Below are 7,381 nucleotides of genomic sequence, written 5' to 3'. Positions count from 1 at the left end.
GGTTTTGAAAATTGATTTGGGGAATGTAATCAATAATGTTGTAAAGATTTTGTAGGGTATCCGATGGACACGTGTCCCATTTGGGAGACCACCTCAGGGATGATGTGGATGCCTGATCACGGCACTGTACACCTGAAGCTGAACAATAATGAATGCCAACTCTAATTTTATATATATAGATATGTGTATATATATGTATGTATATACTTACAAGTGGAGTACAGCATTAGGAATCGAGACAGTGGAAATGTAATGGCTGTGTGCGATGTCAGAGGGGTAGTGGATGGGGGGAGAAGGGTTCACACAGTGTGAGGGATATAAATGATAAATGTCTAAGTATTACTTTGTCTTGTGCACCTGAAACTAATAAAAATATATTTGATAACTAGGATACTTCACTAATTTTGGCAAACCTACATGACCTAGTTCTTCAAAATCAACAAGATTCTTCTCTCCTGAAAGAACTCTCCCTCACAGTCTCAAATAGATAGGCAGTCCTTAAGACAAATAACTAATTTATAACTGTTTCTAAAACCACATAGTGAGTCCATTTCCGTCACTATTCATTGCCATTGGTACAGCAAGAAGAGAGGGGCTCATACACACTATGTTTTCTTTGATAGTGAAAAGGGGAAAAAATTCCTGAGTCTTCAAGAGGGGAAAGATCAATTCTTAGCCTCCCAAATGCACAAAGATGATGGGAACTTTGGTGCCATTATAATTTTGATTGAGCAATGTTGAACGAGGTTTTAACTGTTTTTTGAAATAGGGAGATTTTCTAAACTAACCGAAAATGAACGTCTTGCACACTACATATTTTTATTTCTGAACTGTAAGCTGCAAGCCCGATGGAATCAATATACCCTAATTTCCTACATCCTCATACAAATTAATATTTTACTAATATTTATCAATAATAGAACCATATATTTTATTTTAGGTTTTAGTAAAAATAACTTGTATTTTCACAAGAAATATATTTTAATTTCATTTTAAAAAAAAAGAAAACCTGTGAGTCTCTACTCTCGAGAAGCTAGGTTCACAAATATATTTTCCTGCCAGTCTACTTGTAGAGGAGGGGAAAAGGACGTGCAGCACTTCTAAATTCTCTCAAATCCTGCATAAATACATACACCAGAAAGGCTCACAGCTTGAACAAAAACACCGCTTACCTCTGGCGGCAGACGTCCTTGCCAGCTGCGGTGGTTGCCAGGAGCCAGCAGTGCCATGGCCATTAATTCTCCTTGCAGGCTTCCCCAATACTGTGGGGGCTTCACAATTATTTGTTTTGCTCTGACCTAGTAAGTGTGTTATTGGAGAGCAGGTCAGTCATCACAGGAAGGCATTCCAGGATGTAGGAACAACTCGTGAACAAAGGCAAGCAGGAGGAGGATTTGTTTTTAAAAAGAAAATATATCCCCAAAATGCAGGAGTGCACAGGCACAGGAGGAGAGCGACTGTGCTGAAACAAACAAAATTTAGGATTATATTTTAATGAGGGTGGGAAACAATCAGGAGTGGAGTCACAGGTGGAGCCTAGGGCGTTTCCAGGGCGTTCCCAGGGTGTGTCTCTGCTGATCACTCCCTCCCATCAGGAAGAGGGATTTCCTTGTGGGAACTGTCCTGAGGACACAGGGGTGGAGATTTTTCCCAGCCTGCAATGCTAATAGTGTTATAACCCTTTACAATTAGCTGTAGCTGTAGCATTTCTGAGGAGTGATCTCATCTCCCTTTTCTTTGTTTCACAAATCATCTTCCTTCCTTTCCTTCTGTCTGTCCCTGAGGCACTGTTCTCTCTGTCCAGAAGAACAACTTCTTCTAGCTGAGCTAATCATCAAATTAAGAATTGGGTTAATAAGATAAAATTGAATTTTAACCTACGTGCATGGGGAATTCACATATGCCAGTCGTCTAAAAGTACAACAGCTGCAATTACGTACAGTTCATAATACTTGATAGTAATAAATGATCATGTCCATGGTTAGTGTATTGATTTCAACTTTATCCTTATTTTTATGCTAGTTGGGCCTTTATGCACCTTACTTTAGTAAACGTGTACTTGTTTGAAAGGTCTTATAAACTGAATGAACGCCCACTAATGTGAGATATAAGTCATTCCACTCAGCAAGGTAATTTTTTCAGGGGATATTGTTATGGAAATCTTTTTCATCGCACTGTAGTTACATGAATATCAGATGTAATGACACGTACAACCTAAATAAGACAGGATAACCGAGAATGTACACGTTGTAAAAATACACATATTTCTAAAGTTAGCCCTGTGGACAGATAGGTGTTGTGGCGTGGAATTTACAAAAGGTGAAAGCATTCACAGACTCTACAAAGGAAGCTTTTATGATAGTTAGGGCAGAGAGAGAATGCCCATGGCAGTGTCCAACAATGACGGCTGCCTCTGGTAAGAAAGAGAGAAACACGGGGGGTTGGGGGTGAGGGGGAGTCGCCGGCACAGAGTCCAGTGTCTGAGGGTGGACAGCTGCACCTAACTTTGGGTTAGCTTTTTCTTACGTAGGAAAGGAGGAGTCGGTCAGGCTGGTTTGAGGTCTGACATCCTTCCTGGGGTCTGGTCTGTTTGAAGACAAAGATATGTCCGGACTCCAAACTAGGAGTTAGCCATAGCGGCCTGGGACTCGAATGCATCACCAGTAAAAAAGTGCAAGAAGTTGTAAATTGGATTCCAGTGTCCAGGTGCCTGGGGATTACGAAATTGCTCTGTCCCAGGTTAGGATGTTAGTTCACGAGGTATGGGTTTACTTGAGAAACGGAACAAACAGTTAATCATTGAGGGGAGAAACAAAGAGAAAATAACTGAATATCAGGTGGATCAAAAACTGGGTTTAATTACAGGTGGCTAGATAGCGAGCTCTGCGGTGAGTCACACTGCAAACTAGCTAAGTCTGAGTGTGTTATTCATTCCCCGAATCTCACCGTTACAAAAGAGGCATGCAGTGGGAGGAGTGGGCGATGCGATGTTTGCAGACCCAGGCCCCATATGCAGTAACACTGCCTCGTCCTCTCATTATAGTAAATAAGGTCCAGGCACTGCTGCCAGTGTCCCACACACAACTCAGTGCACATGGGGCCGCTACCACTTCCCTGGAGGTGGAATAAGACAGACAAACAAGGGTTGGGAGTTGGGGAGGAGGAAGGACGGACACACAGCATGGGACACCGACTGGTACAGACGCACTAGGTCTGAGTAGAAGTGGCTGCCTCCCCACCAGACTGCGGTGGTGCCCGGTGCTGGCCTCCGTTATAAAGGCAGTGCCCCGGCGCTGGCAGTCACCCTGGGACCCTGGGGCAGGCCTACAGGGTCCGCGGATCGCCGCCGGGCTCCGAGCCCCGCCTGGGGTCCCGCATGCGGGAGGAGAGGAGCGGCCCCAGGCACCCTCCTCATGTGGGTGGTGTGCATGCCCGCCTGCCTGCTTTTCCCCTGTGCTGGTCTCTCCTGGGGCCCGAGGGCACCTGCGCTCCATACTCATGCCATTCGGTCCTGGCTCTTTTGGTGCTGGGTGTGGGGCCACCGAGGCGGGCGGGAAAGGAGGGCGCCCTGCGCTCCTGGGAGATGAAAGGGGGGCGGGGAGGGGTCGCGGTGCTGGCCATCAGAGACGGAGCTATCCGGTGGGGTGGGGCGGGTGGCCTTCCCCTTGGTCCGGTGTCGGGCGACACCCGGAGTCTCTGTCTCGGGGCCCAGGGGCAGGCAGAGCGATGGTCGTGCCCTGGGCTCGGTCCCGAGATGCCAAGCACCAGCACGTCCCTGGCTGGAGAAAGCCGCCCAAGGCCGAGGCAGGCCTGCGCCTGCAGGCAGATCGGGGCTTGGGCCTTGGGGGCGGGGCGAACGGCTGCTGGCAGACGGCTTGCGGGAGGGAAGGGGACTAAGAGGGTGGTGGGGGGGAGGGGAGAGCCCGGGCCGAAGGGCCTGGCGTGGGGCCGGGGCAGCGAGATTGTAGTGCTGTGTGGCGCCACCCATTCCTCTCCCCCTGCCCACTAGCCCCCCCAGCGCCACCCCTGGCCTGGGTTTATTAGGCGGGCTGGGCCACTCCCGAAGGACGAGGGCCGGGGCGGCCGCAAAAGGTGTGGCGGGCGGAAGCAGAGGGCACCCGGTATTCCCGGGCGGTCCCCCATCCAAGTACTGACCAGGCCCGACCCTGCTTAGCTTCCCAGATCAGAGGACATCGGGCGCGTTCAAGGTGCTGTGGCCACAGACGCTGGGAGCAGGCCCCCGCGCCACAACCATAAAATATCTAGAAGAAAATATGGGAAGAAACTTCATGGACATTACCCGGAGTAAGATTTTTACTGATATATCCCCTCGCGCGAGCGAAGTAAGAGAAAAAATAAACATGTGTGATGACATCAAACTGAAAAGTTTTCTCACAGCAAAGGAAACCATCAATAAAACAAAAAGGGATCCTACTGTATGGGAAAAGATATTTGCCAATGATATATCTGATAAGGGATTAATATCACAAATCTATAAAAAACTTACTCAACTCAACTCCAAAAAAACAAACCACCCAATTAAAAAATGGGCAGAGGACTTGGGGAGACATTTCTCTAAAAAGGACATACAGAAGGCAAGAAGACATATGAAGAAATGCTCAACCTCACTAACCAGCAGAGAAATGCAAATAAAAACCACAATGAGATACCACCTCACTCCAGTCAAAATGGCTATTATCAATAAATCAACAAACAACAAATGCTGGCGCGGATGTGGAGAAAAGGGAACGCTAGTGCACTGTTGGTGGGACTGCAGATTAGTGCAGCCACTATGGAAAACAGTATGGAGGTATCTCAGGAATCTGAAAATGGAACTCCCCTATGATCCAGTAATTCCACTCCTAGGCATCTACCCGGAGAAATCCAAAACTCCAATTCAAAAATCTGTATGCACTCCTATGTTTATTGCAGCACTTTACACAATAGCCAAGATATGGAAACAACCAAAATGCCCATCGGTAGATGACTGGATTAAGAAGCTGTGGTACATTTATACAATGGAGTATTACGCAGCCATGAAGAAGAAAGAAATCTTATCATTTGCAGCAACATGGATGGATCTAGAGAGCATTATGTTAAGTGAAATAAGTCAGAAAGAGAAAGACAAGTACCATATGATCTCACTTATATATGGAATCTAAAGAAAAGACTATGTGAATGAACTAATCAGAGACAGTTTTGGGGACGCAGACAAAAAACCGAGAGTGGTTAGATGGGTGTGTGGGAGGGGGTTGGCCATAAGGGGAAAGGTGAAGGGATTTGGAAGCAGCTGGTAACCACAAGATGGCCTCAGGGTTTTTTTGAAAATTAATTTGGGGAAGGTATTCTATAATGTTGTAAAGATTTTGTTGGGTATCCGATGGACATGCGTCCTATTTGGGAGACCACCTCAGGGATACAGTGGATACCTGATCATGGCATTGTACACCAGAAGCTAAACATTAATGAATGCCAACAATAATTTTATATATATAATGTGATGGTTCAGTATGAGGTCGGAGGGATAGTGGATGGGGGTGGGGGGTTCACAGTATGAGGGATATAAATGATGAACGTCTAAGTATTACCTTGTTTTGTACACCTGAAACTAATAAATAAATTAACTAATAAAAAAATAAATAAATAAATAAAATAAAAAAAAAAATGAGCAGCGGACCAGCCTGCGTGGTGAGTGCGAACCAGGCTGCCGGGCTTCTCCCGTCAGGAGCATCTCCCCGCTGGCCGGCTCCGCCAGGGCCCCGCCTCCCGCCTGCTCCCCGCCTCCTCAAAACGCAGCCTGGGTGGACTGCCTTTTCCTCCTTGCTCGCAGCGAGGCCCCTTCGCGCCATCCGAGATTCCACGGGGCCTCTACCACTTACCTGGAGGTGGCAGAAGACAGACAGACAGGGGTTGGGAGTTGGGGAGGAGGGGGGACTGACACACAGGATGGGACACCGACTGGGACAGAGGCACTGAGGCTGAGTTGAAGTGGCGGCTTCCCCACAGGAGTGCGGTGGTGCCCGGGGCTGGGCTCCGTTACGGAGGCAGTGCCCGGGCGCTGGCAGTCACCGTGGGACCCCGGGGCAGGCCTCCAGGGTCCGCGGATCGCCGCCGGGCTCCGAGCCCCGCCCGGGGTCCCGCATGCGGGAGGAGAGGAGCGGCCCCAGGCACCCTCCTCGTATGGGTTGTGTGCATGCCCGCCTGCCTGCTTTTCCCTGTGCTGGTCTCTCCTGGAGCCGGAGGGCACGTGTGCTCCCAACTCCTGCCGGTTTGTCCCTGCTCTTTTGGTGCTGTGGGTGGGGCCACCGAGTTCTGCGGGAACGGAGGGCGCCTGGTGCTCCGGGGAGATGAAAGGGGGGCGGGGAGGGGTCGCAGTGCCGGCCATCAGAGACGGAGCTATCCGGTGGGGTGGGGCTGGTGGCGTTCCCCTTGGTCCGGTGTCGGGCGACACCCGGAGTCTCTGTCTAGGGGCCCAGGGGCAGGCAGAGCGATGGTCGTGCCCTGGGCTGGGTCCCGAGGTGTCAAGCACCAGCACGTCCCTGGCTGGAGAAAGCCGCCCAAGGCCGAGGCAGGCCTGCGCCTGCAGGCAGATCGGGGCTTGGGCCTTGGGGGCGGGGCGAAGGGCTGCTGGCAGACGGCTTGCGGGAGGGAAGGGGACTAAGAAGGTGGTGGGGGGGAGGGGGGAGCCCGGGCCGAAGGGCCTGGCGTGGGGCCGGGGCAGCGAGATTGTAGTGCTGTGTGGCGCCACCCATTCCTCTCCCCCTGCCCACTAGCCCCCCCAGCGCCACCCCTGGCCTGGGTTTATTAGGCGGGCTGGGCCACTCCCGAAGGACGAGGGCCGGGGCGGCCGCAAAAGGAGTGGCGGTCGGAAGCAGAGGGCACCCGGTATTCCCGGGCGGTCCCCCATCCAAGTACTGACCAGGCCCGACCCTGCTTAGCTTCCCAGATCAGAGGACATCGGGCGCGTTCAAGGTGCTGTGGCCACAGACGCTGGGAGCAGGCCACCGCGCCACAACCATAAAATATCTAGAAGAAAATATGGGAAGAAACTTCATGGACATTACCCGGAGTAAGATTTTTACTGATATATCCCCTCGCGCGAGCGAAGTAAGAGAAAAAATAAACATGTGTGATGACATCAAACTGAAAAGTTTTTTCACAGCAAAGGAAACCATCAATAAAACAAAAAGGGATCCTACTGTATGGGAAAAGATATTTGCCAATGATATATCTGATAAGGGATTAATATCACAAATCTATAAAAAACTTACTCAACTCAACTCCAAAAAAACAAACCACCCAATTAAAAAATGGGCAGAGGACTTGGGGAGACATTTCTCTAAAAAGGACATACAGAAGGCAAGAAGACATATGAAGAAAT

This window comes from Rhinolophus hipposideros (genome assembly GCF_964194185.1).
Source record: "Rhinolophus hipposideros genome assembly, contig: HAP1_SCAFFOLD_139, whole genome shotgun sequence".
NCBI lineage: Eukaryota > Metazoa > Chordata > Mammalia > Chiroptera > Rhinolophidae > Rhinolophus > Rhinolophus hipposideros.
Note: the sequence above shows the minus strand (reverse complement) of the source record.